The sequence below is a fragment of the Kogia breviceps genome, chromosome 8 (assembly GCF_026419965.1).
Source record: "Kogia breviceps isolate mKogBre1 chromosome 8, mKogBre1 haplotype 1, whole genome shotgun sequence".
Classification (NCBI taxonomy): domain Eukaryota; kingdom Metazoa; phylum Chordata; class Mammalia; order Artiodactyla; family Physeteridae; genus Kogia; species Kogia breviceps.
The window spans coordinates 2,823,959-2,838,312 of record NC_081317.1 but is presented as its reverse complement, the minus strand read 5'-3'; the positions used below and the strand labels follow the sequence as shown (position 1 = coordinate 2,838,312).

Here is a 14,354-nt window from a genome sequence, read left to right as displayed (position 1 = left end):
TTTCCCTCCTGTAAACTGGAGACTTCTTCAGAGTTTGCTGCAAGCGTGGAACCAAGTGATGCTTATAGAGTGCTTAGCCCCCTGCTCAAGCTACTGCAATAGAAGTGGCCAGAAATATGGAATCTTAGAAATTGAGTCCACCACCCCTTCAGCTTACAAACACATGCTTGGGGCTGCCCCGGTGGCGCAGCGGTTGAGGGTCCGCCTGACGATGAGGGGGACGCGGGTTCGTGTCCCGGTCCGGGAGGATCCCACGTGCCGCGGAGCGGCTGGGCCCGTGAGCCGTGGCCGCTGAGCCTGCGCGTCCGGAGCCTGTGCCCCGCGACGGGAGAGGCCACGTCAGTGAGAGTCCCGCATACCGCAAAAAAAAAAAAAAAAAAAAAAGAAAAAAGAAAAAGATCAACCTGTTGGGTGTCTGTCTCCCCACGAGAGCAAATCAAGTCACCGCTTGACTGCAGCTGCCTTGAGCGTGGAGCCTCCCTGGTCCGCCCCCAGCACTGCGTTCCCAGGGGGCCTTTACAAACGGAGGATGGACGGGGCCTCTGCAGTTCACCCCTGGACCCACTGGCCTCTCAACAGAGTTCACACCCGAGAACAGCTGCTCGTAAATGCGGTTCTCATTAATTTCCTGGAAGATGGAGTTCTAATTTCCGCATGATGGGTCTTGGGAGACCTGGGGAAGGAGGACCCAGTGCAGAGCTGGCCTCCGTGGTCCCTTGTTTACATTTATTCCCACATTATTTGTTTAATCGTCTCCAGTCCGTGCCCAGTGTTCTACCTCCGAGGGGAAGGGGCCAAGCCCATGAGAAAGGGCCCCATGTACTTTCCTGGGGGGAGGACCCCGCCCAAGAAACTTGAACTTGCAGCAGCTCAAAGGGGGGCGGTGTTGAGACCCCACAAAGGACAGCGAGGCCCCTCCAATGGGTGGATATCACGTCACTCCTCTAGAATGTTCTTTGAGCAGTCCCAGAATGTCCTTTCCAGGGAGGAGACCACTGCGGTCCAGGAAGCCCGGGAAGGAAGACAAAACTTGCAGCAGAAACGCCGCGTCGGGATGGACACACGGTCTGCCCAGTTCCAAGTCTTCAGAGTGTTTTATTTCCTTCAGGATCCCGTGAAATCTCTCATACACAACAGGACACGGGGGTCATTTTCGGAGTGAGCCCAGGGTGTGGGCAGGACGACGTCATGCGCTGGGCTGCTAGGATCCCGGACACGGAGGAACTGCCCCGCCCGGGCCCCAGCGAGTGGAGAGCGCGGCCGGACATCGCCCCAGGCAGGGCTGCCAGCCCCTGCGGGCTCCCCGCCGACGGGTTGAGGGCTGCCAGCTCCTTCCTCTGCTTCGAGATGTTGCTTCCCTCCAGCCAAAGCACAGGGGGGCCGGGGATGGCCGAGCAGGGCCCTGTCTCTCACTCCCAAGCAGTTTAAAGTGTTACAGGAGGACAGCTCCTGCCGCCTTCACGCGGGGACCCTGCGCCAGACGCGGCCACCCTGACTGTGTGACGGGGGACAGTTCGCGCATCCTGCCCGCCTCAGGTTCCTCGTCTGGAAAGTGAAACTCGTAAGGGCGCCCGTCTCACGGGAGTAGCACGTCCTCAAGGAGCTAAAATTTGCCGAATGTTTAAAAGCCGTCAAGGCGCACGGTGAGCTCTCCAGAAGTGCTGGCTAAATGAAGAAGATGCAGGGGACATCCCTGGTGGCGCAGTGGTTGAGAGTCTCCGCCTGCCGATGCAGGGGACGCGGGGTCGTGCCCCGGTCCGGGAAGATCCCACGTGCCGCGGAGCGGCTGGGCCTGTGAGCCATGGCCGCTGAGCCTGCGCGTCCGGAGCCTGTGCTCCGCAACGGGAGGGGCCGCGACAGTGAGAGGCCCGCGTACCGCAAAAAAAAAAAAAAAAAAAATTAAGAAGATGCATAAGAAAGGAGGCCAGATCTAGGAGGAGGAGGGTGCCCCAGCACAGTGGGAGACCAGAGGGCCTCATCTCCCAGACAAGGAACCGAGGAATCGGAGAGCCGGGGGCCCAGCTGGTGGGCAGGAGCGGCCTTGAACCAGACATTCCAGGAAGGAGCAGTAAGGCGGCCCTGCTCCCCAGCACCAGTGACCTCCAGGGTGGAGGGAAAGGGCATGGGACCCCTCCCAGCATGGAAGTGCCCACTGTGCCTGTCCTGGGTACCCCTGCGGGGGCCACATCACCGCACGGACATCTGTGGAGCTTCACCAACAGCCCAGTAAGGTCCTGGCCTGCAGGTCCTGTCTTTGGAGCTCAGATGGGGTCCCTGCTCCAATAATCAGGGTGCTAAAGCAGCGCCCCCAATCCCAGGGCGCCCCATCCATGTCCCCAGACCCACCCAGCTCGCCAGGGGCCCTGTTCCAGGCTTAGAGGCTGAGTCCCAGCTTCCCCGAGGCAGCTCACCCCAGGCCCGCGCCACCAGCACCTTCCCGCCGGCTCTGCCCCCTCCTCACCTGCTCCCCTGGGGCCCCAAACACAGCTCGCTTTTGCTGTTTGTTTGGGGACTTTTGAGGGCATATTTTTAAGTGTCAGAAATTCACCCTTTTAAGTGTAAATTATTTCAAACACATCGGAAAGTACAGAGCAGCGCTGTCCAGCAGTCCTTTCTGTGATGGGGGGTGGTTCCTACCTCTGCCCGTGCAATTCAGCAGCCACTGGACAGACACATGTCCAGGCCTGGGGCACTGGAAACGTGACCTGCCTGCCTGGGAACCTTCAGGTGGAATCTAATTCGATCTCGATCCACGGCCATGACTGGGCTGCCCCGCGGGACGGCACTGGCTTAGAGGAGGCGTGGCTCGGACACCACGATGTCAACGTTCGGGAAGTTTCTGTGCAATTTTAGTTTCTCCAGAAACAGAGCCAGAGACGGAGATCGGAGGGCAGGCTGTTCATCTGGAGGATGGAGAGAACGCTGGGGGCGGAGAGCGGGGGCCACAGGAAAGGGGAGGCACCAGTTAAGAACATCCCCTCCAGGTGGACACAGAGGGCTGGCCCAGGCACACGGCATTGTCACGGCGGCGGTACCGCGCCGGACGGATGAGCCCCGCGTGGGCACCCACACGACGGGGTGTCCTTCAGCCGTGCAAAGAGGTGAAGCGCTGACGCAGGCTATACTCGAACCCCGAAGACATGGCGCTGAGGGGAGAAGCCAGACATACAGGGGATGAGGGGGAGTGACGGGTACAGGATGTTCCTCGGCTGAGGGAAATGTATTCCAAGTAGATAGAGGTAACCATCGGACCACATTTGAATGTACCCAAGTCCACTGGACTGTTAACCTCTCTGCAAAAAACCACACAAGAATGTGTGAAGTCAGTTCTCACAGCCGGGGACTGGGGGTGCAGTCCTGCAGGGGCATGCTGGGAAAATGGTCCAGAAGTAACATCCCCAAGGGTAGGGAGCTGGGGTATTTATACACCACCACCACCCCCTGCCCATCATGATGGCCAAGCATCCCTGGGCGCAGAGGTGCAGCCCTGGGGGCTGAGCTGTTTGGAGGATGCTGGGGGAGAGGGTTCGGGGGGACATGGGGGGGGCACAGATGCTGCTGCTTCTTCCGTTCTTTATAATAATAATAATAATAAAACAGCCCCTCTGTGCACCGCCTGCATCCCATCCCACCCGCCCCCTGAGATCATCTCTCTGTTCTTTTTTTTTTTTGGCCACGCTGCGCAGCTTGCAGGATCCTAGTTCCTCGACCAGGGACTGAACCCAGGCCCTCGGCAGTGAGAGCGCGGAGTCCTAACCGCTGGACCCCCAGGGAATCCCTGAGACCAGCTCTCTCTTGAATGTCCGGCTGATCATTCACCCGTGTGATGGGGATGAACGACGCCCCCCAAGATGCTCTAATTCCCCGAACCTGTGACTCGGTTATCGGAGAGGACTGTGCAGATGATTAAGTGAAGGGTCTGGAGGTGGAGGTTACCTTGGATGACGGGGCTGGGTCCCGTGGTGTCACAAGGGTCCCTGCGGGAGGGAGGCGGGAGGTCAGAGCGGAGAGAAGATGTGAGGACGGAGGCTGAGGTCAAGGAGGGAAGATGCTGCTGGGAGCCCAGGAAGGGCCGGGAGCCGAGGAACGCGGGCGCCTCCAGAGCTGGGACGGGCTGGGCGGCCGATGGTCCCCGGGAGCCTCCGGAAGGACCCAGCCCTGCTGACACCTGGACTTCAGTCCAGTGAGACGGCTTTTGGGCTTCTGACCCCCAAGGCTGTAAGGTCATACGTGTGTACTGCATTAAGGTACCAAATCTGCGGTCACCTTACAGCAGCAGCAGGTGTGGCATTTATGGAACGAGCATTGATTACCCATCTGTCTCCCACTTGCCTTGTCTCCTTCTCACTTATGTTTTATATCCAGCCCTGCTGATTCATGGAACCGTTATCCATCCCTGTACTGCTGGGTAACATATTCTGCCACACGGATCTACCACAGTTCATCTGTCCCGATCCCCGTCGATGGCTTTGGAGCTGTGTCCATGCGTTGGCATATTCTTAATGGACTCTCGTAAACGTTCCTTGCCCTCTTTCCTGTTTTGTAGGGTTTCTCTGGACTCACATGTCCGGTGTTTATTTATTCAGCAAATGCTTTCCGAGCATCTGTACTCGACGCTACTTACTAGGAACACAGCCGGGCAGGGCTGGGCTCCAAACACAGCTGGTCCACCAGCCACAAGCCACAGAACACAAGTCAGGCTGCAGAGGGCTCCCCGGAGCCCCTTCACCAGGCACCCCGTGAGAAGGAAGTACCCTCTTCTCCATCCCCCCACCAGCAACCCCGCAACCCCCCAAGAAACCCTTCCTGCCCGCCTCTCTCAGTGGAAGCTAAGCCTCCTTCTGCGGGCCCTGGGCCAGGCAGGGTGGGAAGTGACCGGTGGTTTGGAACCCACCCGTCTCGGCATCTGTGCCTCTGCCCTGGTTACAAGACAAGCAGCGGGCCCGTGCTAAGCGGACACGTCGACGCCGTCCTTCTATGTTTAGTGTGATGACGGGTGTATTTGAAATCACTCTGTCTTCCTTGGGCTTTTGCTACCCATCCTGACCCGTCCAGCCTTCCTGCCCAACCCTGTCCTGCCTTTCTATGGACTGAGGCTCTCTTCAGGTCTGTTTTTCCCCTCTGCTGCTTTTTCCACTCTATTTGTTTTTCGCAGTTATCCTTATAGGTTTGACGTGCCTATCTAAACTGAAAACTGATTTCTCTACCTTTCCCTGAAATAAGAAGAGGAATCTAAAATACTTTCACTCCTATCAACCCCTCCCCTCTTTCTTGTTACTCTTGGCTGGTATTTGAGTTCCATCTTTTTCATCCCTCAGATGAGATTTGTTCTCTACAGTCACAGTGGACAAGGCTGGTGTGGGCTAGGTCTCTTCTTTTTACCATTTCTTCCAACAGCAGCACCAGGCTGACCGAATGCGTGTGTGCGTGTGCAGGCGTGTAGGGGTGCCCTTGGGACAGTGGTGGCCACTTTGCCTGCCGGGGATGCAGGCTGTGCCTGAGCCCCCTCCACGCCCCACCCCGCCCCGCCCCGCCCCGCCCCTCCCTCCCTCCCTGACCTCCAAGCACAGCCTCCTTCTGTGTTTGGTAAACATGTGAGAAGCTCTAAACAAAACCTTTGCAAACCCTTCCTTCTGGCGTCTCCTTCCCCCTTTGGATCACTCTCTTTCCTCCTGAATCCTATTTTTTCTGAGTCCTTTTCCTGAGGGTCTGTGGGGATACACTCTCACTCAGATCTTGTTTGTCTGACATTGTCTTTATCCACCGGTTTTTCACATGACGTTTCACGGGTACATGATGGATGGAAGGGGAGTGCCGTACGGGGAGCGCTTTGGAGATGCCGTCCCGTTGCTGTTCTTTGAGAGCTTGCTGTCAGCACGGCTGTCTTCGATGGGGAATCGGTCTTTTCGGCCTGTCTGATTACCTAGGACCTTCTCTCCGTTCACAGCCGCAGCGTGCTATTGTGTGTCTGCGGTGGCTTACCTCTCGCCCCCCCGCTTCCCGAATCTGAGGACGCATGCCTGTCATCACCTGTCGCCCCTTCCCAGCTGTGAGCACTTTGATCACGGCCCCTCTTCCGTCTACTTCCCTCCTCCTGCCGCCAGGATGGTGGTCCCCTCCCTCCCTGAAGCAGGCCTGCGCGGCTTCCAAGACTGGGTCACAGAGGTCACTGCAGCCTCCCCAGCTCTCTGGGGAAGCGGCCACCACGCCACCTGCCCCTGTGAGGACACCGGAGCAGCCCCACGGGGAGGCCCCCCCCCAGTTCCCCTGCCAGGAGAGGACATCCTCGGGATGCAAGTGCGTGGTTGCCTAGGAACGGGGTGGGGGGAGGTGGCAAAATGGTTCCCCCGGCACACACAGACCTCCCTTGGCCCCGAGCGTCTGCCTCGGCGTTCTCTCCTCCAGGAAGTTTCTGGAACGTCTGCAGCCATTTGATTCCCCCTTCTCTGGGTGTCTTGCCCTCTTCCAGGCCTGTCACTTTCAGTGCCTGTCCTGTTGTGTCATAAGCCCAACATTTCTTTCATTGGAGTTTCTTGATTCAGAGTCCACAGGTTATCAGATTATTTCCTCGTCTCCCTTGTGGTGCCCAGTTCTGGGCCTTAGATGGTCCCAAAGCTCCCTGTTCCCCGCAGGAGGCCGGGGGAGATTTCTTGGAGAGTCCACGGCCCGAAAACAGACTCCCCCCGTGGAAATCACGCTGCTGTCCTCATCACGAGGGGCAGCTGTGTAAAGGGCTTCCTACTGCCACGGGGTCGCCAAGGGCAGGGGTATTTTGGTCTCATCATTACCGGCACTGTGTCCCCCACTCAGGCCTGACACCGTAGGGGCTCAGCCTCTATGTTCAGACGGATACGAATGTGGTTTTCTTGGCCTCTTGGCTGCCGACGCAAGAGTGGAGAGCAAACCCCACCTCCGTTTCGTCAGCTGGAAAGGCCTTTTGGTGAAAAGCCCTCTCCATTCCACCCCATTCCAACGACAATCTTCCCTGGCCCGGACTTTCGTTTTCTTTTAACATTGTTTTTTATTGTAGTAGAAAACGCATAACAAAAAACTCACCGTTGTAACCACTCTAGAGTAGAAACTTCAAGGGCATTTACGAAATTCACCACGTTGTGCAACCACCACCCCCTCTGGTTCCAGACGTTCGGCCCTGAGTTTTCTTCCTGCTTCCACACTGTACACTTTGCTCTACGCATCTCCCGGGAGATGCTCCCGGGAGCTGCCTAACATCCTCATGGAATGAGGCGAGATTTCCATCAAGAAAATACCTGAATTGGAAGGATGAAGTTTGGGCTCTTCTAACGCCCCTGAGAGCGCATGGTGGATGAAGGTGAGCTGGGGGTTTTCTACGTTCGCATTGGTCTATAGTCGTCCAGCTCTCTCTGAGTTCGGGCAAGAGCCAAAGACCTCTTTCCACGACACCACCGACTCCCAGCTCCCGGGCTCCGGGACCCCTCGCTGGCGGCCCACACCCGGGAGCTGCCCTGGCTGTGGATTCTCTGTTTCCCTGGGTTACACACACAAGTTTTGTCCCGCTTGGCTCTGCAGATGGCCCTGTGGAACACCAACTGACCAACGCCAGAAGCGACAGCCAGAGCCGGCATCCCGGGGAGGTCGGAGGCCCGCTCCCGCCCCGCACCCCCTGCCCGCCTGTCACGGCCGAGCCCTCGGCGGAGGCCCAACGGCAAACTCCCAAAGCGGGGCAGCCCTTCCCCCTGCCCTCGATCCCCAGGCCGCTGCCCTTCTTAACCCTTGTTCCCTGTCGGGACATCTTTGCCAAACACTGAGTGGAAACATCTGAGCAGCTCTGGCTGCATTTCAAGGCTGGGATTCGAACACGGCTCAGAGCTGCCAGCTGGTCAGTGCAGCTCGGGCTGTGGATCTCTGTAGCTTGGCAGGGAGAAGTCTTGGACGAGAGGCCCCAACTCTGCCTTCTCCTGCAGCGCGTCTGAACCCAGGCTGGCTCCCTGGAGGAAGAAGGAGAGGAGGAGGAGAGGGCACAGCTGAGGCCTTGGAGATGTAGAAAGCTCCTGACCCCCTCACCATCACCTGGGACCCGGTCATGCACGCTGTCCGGTCAGAAATGTCCCCAAGGCTGCGGAAAGCGGGAGGCAGAGCGGCAGGCCCCAGGCCACCACCCTCAGACCTGGTCCAGCCTCTCTCTGCTGAAGGTCCGACGGGGCCGGAAGCAGCTGGGCAGCTTGGGAGAATCAGGGAAGAGCAGCGAGGGCGCTCCGTGACCACCCGGCACAGGGCGGCGCCAGCAGCCCTGCAGGCCGTGCGGGGTCTCCAGCGGAGCCAAGACGGGGCAGCCGCATACACCTCAGCAGCACCCCGGTCCCGCAGCAAGGAAGGGAGGAGCCGGGTCCTGGCTGCTCCTGGCACAGCAGAGGGAACCTGGAGAGTGTCCGCTGAAGCAAGCTGCCAGCTTCAGAAAGGCCCGTGATGTGATGCCAGGTCGGACAGGAAGTGATCTTTTCAAACACGTTCACTTTCACCTCATCCAGCCTTTGCAGCTGAAACACGGGGGACAGGGGAAGCAAGGAAAATGACGCCCGAGGACATCCAGACTACGGACAGTCCACAAGGCAACCGGCTTGCTCTCCAGAATGTCCATGAGTCAATGTCTTGGGAAAACGTGAAGGGGGCGGGGTGTGTTCTTCCGTGAAATAGATCAGAGGCGGAGCCGAACGGGAGATGCGAATTACATTCTAAATCCCCAAACCCAGAAGGCCATAAGGGGCCTCTCTGCACAACGGAAGCAATGAAATATAGACTGAAAAGACAGACAGAGTGAGGAGATTGCAAAGTTCTCCAGGGCCAGGACGGTATCATGCTGATGATGGAGCGTGGCCTTCTTTTCAGCGGAGGCAAGCCAAGGGGTTTGGCGATGAAGCATGGGATGTCTGCAACTTTCTTTCAAATGAGAAGAGAAAAAGAGGGGGGGGGAGGGGCTGAAGCCTCCCGCGGTTATCCATCCATCAGGGTCTGGACAGAAGCAGGGCAGCCTGGGTAGCTGAGCACATTATGTAAAGGGACCGGTCACAAATGTCTGGTCAGGGAGGGGGAGACTGGGAAGGAGAGCCCGGTGGGACCTGTTACCCCATCAGCAGGGAAAAGTGTGCTTGAGAGGCCCCGCATGCACACACCCACCTCCCGCCCATGAGGAGGGAGCCCGGAGGAGACTGTCAGGGCGTCGCTGAGGCCAGGTGGTGGCCGCATGGGCCAGCGTGGGCCCGTTGGGTATTTTTCCTTTTTGTTTGAACATTTGAAAACTCTCATAGTGATAAAAACTGGGGGGTGGGGAGGAGAAGGAGACAGAGAGAAGAGGGCAGATGCCCACCCTGGCCTGAAAGGGGTGGAGGAAAGCCAGTCTGCAGGCAGGGAAGAAGGCCTGCAGCTCCTCCCCGCCCGCCCACCTCGGGGGCCCCGTGGGCCTCGGGCCAGGCAAGGGGGGTGCAGGCGGTCAGCTCGGGGGAGACGCAGCCCCGCTCCCCGGGACGCAGAGCGGGCATCTGCCTGGATACCCAAAATAAATGGGCAAAATGTGAATAACGGGGGTTTCTGGGGGAATAAACATTTGGGGCCAAACCAAACTCCGTTAGACATGCTCACACTTATTTAACGGGTTAGCACTATTTTTCTTGGGAATTACATGGGTGTGGAGAGTTTTGGAGCTTGACCCGAGAAGCAGTTCCTGCCAGGCCCTCAGACCGACTGCATGCAGCGGAGCTCAGGAAACTCGGCAAACCCTCAGACCTGCTGAGATGCGTCCCCAGCGATCAGGGCCAGCCCTGCGGCCATCACACAAACACTGGGAGGACAGGCCAACCCAGGGCCCAGAGCCACCGCCCGGCCCTCCCGCTGGGTCCAGGACCTGGAGACCCCTAGCCCACGCGGGCCCACGCTGCCCAGCCCACAGCGGGGGCCACGGTTCAGGTTAAAGCAGCTCCTTTCCACCACGAGTTGATTGACTTGGCGTGTAAATGTCCTGGGGCTGCTGTAACAAGTGACCACAAATGGGGGGCTGGAAACAACAGACACTCATCTCTCCCACTTGCGATGGCTCGATGGCTGCAACAACCTCTGTTTACTGATGTAGCAGACAACATTTGCCATTCACAGAATTATGTGTGAGAGTAGCTGTGTCATCTGTGCATTTGATTTCTTGATCATAAAGGAACTGGTAAAAATATTTGTTAGAAAAGGGCCGTTGGGTCTGATGGGGTGAGAACCATATGTCAAAGCAACAGCCCAGGGCTGGAGCTCCGGGGGGGGTGGGGCGGAGGGGGTGTGGGAAGCAGGACTTGAGCAGGAATCTGAGAAATGGGTCCAAGAGAGGATCCACGTGCAGGGTCCGGCCCAGAGCCGCAAGAGCCCAGCCTGAGGGTTTGTGGAAACAACCGGCCTGCCGTGGGTTTGCACCCACAGGGCCCGGGACAGGAAGGGGCACCACCGGCTCAGGTGCACCCGCCCCTCCACGGGCGTTCTCGCACTTGCTGAGGCTGAGAAGGTGTGCTTCTCACCCGGAAGGAAGAGCGGGATCCAGGCTGAAGCCCGGGTCTTGGGATCCAAGGTGGGGGGCTGCGGGGAGAGAGATGCTGACAGTGAACCCGGGCTGACATTTACCTAAATCGAGAAGGCAGGAAACACAGAGGGGACGTTTTAGCCTTCCAGGGCGGAAAGAAGGCAGAATTCTTTCTCTTGTGATCGTCGAAGCACCAAAAAGACACTTTGAACAAAGCAGGGTGAGTCAGAGGACACAGGGGCCGGCTCACAGGCCAGGGCGGGGGCAGCTCAGCACCCACGGCCCACGGGAGTCTGGGTCAGAAGCCCAGCAGCGGAAGCAAGGGGGTGACGGCCCCAGCTCCGTGTCCCCCGAGTGACCTGGGGACACACAGAAAGGCAGTCAGCGGCTCCGAGCCTTTCAGTCCGTGCAAGGGAAGATCATGTTTTTGGAATGGGTGGCCGGGGAGCTCTATATACAAAGATGTTCTCGGCCTTATCATTTAGGGTAATGAAGAACTCAAAGTATCGAAGAGAGATGGGGTGTGGTTCTTCTGGGAAATGTCTCTCCGGGTCAACAGCCCACAGACATTTAAACGGCCTGCAGGCTGGCTTAAGGACTTAAGATATTAACTGAAGAACAAGATGAGAGGGCCCACCCCCGCCCCCGCACAGCCACCACACACTGCTACACACAGAGAAAAGGCCTCCTGGAAGCGGGGCACAAATGCAAGCAGCAGGCCCTTTTCGGGAATAAAAACATAGGTCAGTAGAAAGAGCAGGCAGAGGCCAGGTGGGCGTGGGATGTGGCGGGGGTGCTGCGGACCCGGCTACAGGTTCTCCAAACCCGAGGAGCCGGCAGGAGAGTCAGCCCAAACGTGGCATCCAGAGGACCGCACCCCGCCAGAGGCGCCCTCGGCTATAGTCACGCCGTGAGAACGCGCTCTCAAGGGTGCGTGCAGGCGCCACGGGGAGGCCGCTTACCCTGAGCAGGGGTGTCTGTTAACGTGTTGTCAACCAGGGGTAGGTAGCAGGTGAGAGGGGGGCAGGATTCTCCAGGGGGAGGCTCTGGGCAGGCCCAGCGGGCCCGGGAAGTGAGCTCCGTCTACCCTCCTGCCCCCGCTTCACATCCCCCGCAAGCCGGGCCGCGTCAACATCCCCCAGCCGCCTCTCCCAGACCTGGTGCTCGTCCAGAGACACTGTGACCTGCGGGGGCTCGGCCCTCCCGCCATGTCCTTCCGCAGCTCTTCAAGTGTGGGCCCCAGGACGTCCGTCATCTCGCCCAACCCTCCCAACGAGCCGCTAGGAAAGTGTCACCAGCGCCACCCCCACCCCCAGCCCCCACTTTGTAAGGAGAGGAGATTGCAACTCAGAGGCTGCTTGTCCCCAAGGCCACACAGTGCAGACGGAAAAGGGCTCAGGACCCCGCCGTCCAGGACTCCTTACCCTGAGCCAGTAAGAGCACGTGGGCAGAGCCAAGAGCATGGCTTTGGGGTCAGCAGGACGTGAGTTTCAGTCTCCACGCTGCACAAGGCCTCTGGGCCTCAGTTTCCTCATCCGTAAAGTGGGGACAGGGACACCTGGAGGGTTAAAGGTGACGACCCGCTTTCCTGGGCTGGCGCGGGGTGGGGTGGTCGCAGTCGGCTCATAACCCCAGGGTCAGGGCCAGAGCTGGAGATCTCAGGACACTCGACACCTCGGGGCTCTCGCCCCATCTGTGCAGGGCTCGGTGGTGTGGCCCAGCCTGAGCCCCTTGGCAGCCCAGCGGCCCCAGTGGCCCTGCCCCGCCCTGCAGTCACGGGCAGCAGGAGGGGATAAACCCTCAGGGAGGGGGGACAGCCTCCCCACAGGGCTGGGCCGGGGCCTCAGCTCAAAGAGCCCGGCCAGGCTGGCCTGCCGCCAGCCATTTAGCAAAAAGAGGGCGGTGAGGGCAGCAGCCTAGCCCCTCATCCCTGCAGGAGGGAGACCCCCACCCCTGCCCGTCGGCTCAGGCCGGGGTTCCTGGACCAGGCCACAGCCCTGCTCATCAGCTGGGGTTCCCAGTCGAGCTGTCACGGTGGCCGGCCGCCAGCACCCGCCAGGCCGAGAGCTCCGATGACATCACTCTGGCCCAGGCAGCGGCAAAGTGAAAACAGATGGCGCCTAGTCCAGGCTCGGACCCGCCTCAGAGGCACCTCGCGAGCCAGCGGCCCTCCACTGGGTGGGCCCAAAGTGACCAGAGGCGCCCGGACAGCTGCCCTGTCCTCGCCCCCCTGAGTGCACCGCTGGCCCCCGGGCTGGGCCTTGAGGGAGGGTGGGAACCGCCCCTGCCTTGTTCACGGGCGTCTCCCAACCCCCGACACGGCGCCAAGCACATGGCTGGCGTTCAGGAAATGCCAGCGGGATGAATGAAGGGCCACCAGCTGTCCCGGAGCCGTGGCTGGGGGTCCGAGGTTCCCCTCCCCCCGTCCTGGCTGGGTCGCCACCATTCCTCCTCCGTGGCGCTTTGCAGAGTCTCCCCCAGCTCCCGGGAGTCACCGAAGACCATCCATGAGATGATTGCATTCACGCGGAATGTCCAGAGGAAGCGCATCCATAAAGACAGAAAGCAGAGGAGTGGGTGGAGGCTTGGGGTAGGGGGTCACAGCTAAAAAGCGTGGGATTCTCTTCCAGGTGATGAAAGTGAGGGTAGTAACAGCTGCACACATCTGTGAGCATGCTCACGCCTTGGACCCCTTAAGTGGGAGAATCTCGCAGCGTGCGAATTACGCCTCATAAAGCTGTTTAAACGAGGAGGGAGCCAGCTCCTGATAAGCCAGAGGCCTGGGGCCGCTGACCTGGGAGCTCAGCTCTGAGGACCAGCCACATATAAGGATCCAGCAGGCAGAGGGTCGAGGGGGTCTGTTTGATGCCCGCCCCAGGTTTTAAATGGGGCCTTCCCTGTTATCTGTGGAAGTGATGGAGGCTGAGGCTTACTCCTAGTATCGTTATTCTAGTTGTTACTGCAGCGCTTAATGGGGTCTCATTTGGTCCTTAGGAGAACCTCCGACCAATGGTATAACGGGCCCTGTGTGACCGGGGGAGCTGAGTGCAGGGGGGCCACAGACGTCGGGGGTCTGGTCCGGCCCGGGACCCAACGCCAGCATGTGATCTCTGCACAGGACACAGCTGCAGGTTGCTCACTCTTCTTTGAGGCTGTCAGGGTATAACTTTGAGAAAACTGAAAGCTAGGCTGCCACACAGATATACAACGAATATGGATCGACAGTTCATTAGCTCATTAATACGGGAACCAAAAAGAGGCTGCAATCAGGGCAGGTGAGTTAAAGGTGACACAGGTCAGGGTCCCACCGGCAAGAGAACTGTGGCCTTTGGGGGTCACCTTATGCCAGATGCAAATCTGCAAGTTAACATAACAAAGTTCAAACTCTTAATTAATAGTAAACAGCAAAGTCCACAGGCACATTCTCTAGATAAGAAAATTCCTTGTGTGGCCTTAAATAATGCCCCAGGAGGACTTAGAAAGGATAGCTTTTTTTTTTTTTTCTTATTTTCAAGCTTAAAATAATTTTCCTTGACATTAAAGAAGGTACAAATAAATGGAAAGATATTCCATGCCCATGAATTGGAAGAATTCATGTTGTTAAAATGTCCATACTGCCCAAAGCAATCTGCAGATTCAGTACAATTCCAATGGCATTTTGCATAGAAATAGAACCAACAGGGACTTCCCTGGCAGTCCAGTGGTTAAGACTCTGCGCTTTTACTGGGGGGGGGGGGGCGGGGGGGGGTACAAGTCTGATCCCTGATCAGGGATCTAAGATCCCACATGACGTGCGGCACAGCCTAAAAAAACAGTAAATAAAAAT

The 14,354-nt window shown here is 58.4% G+C and overlaps 1 long non-coding RNA gene across 1 annotated transcript; it reads left to right on the top strand.

The window, feature by feature from the left end:
* The first annotated feature begins 7,152 nt into the window (after positions 1 to 7,152).
* Positions 7,153 to 9,596, top strand: LOC136794636 (uncharacterized). Its single transcript, XR_010841707.1, has 2 exons — positions 7,153 to 7,330; positions 7,549 to 9,596. It is a non-coding gene; the product is annotated as an uncharacterized lncRNA (long non-coding RNA).
* Positions 9,597 to 14,354: the final 4,758 nt, after the last annotated feature.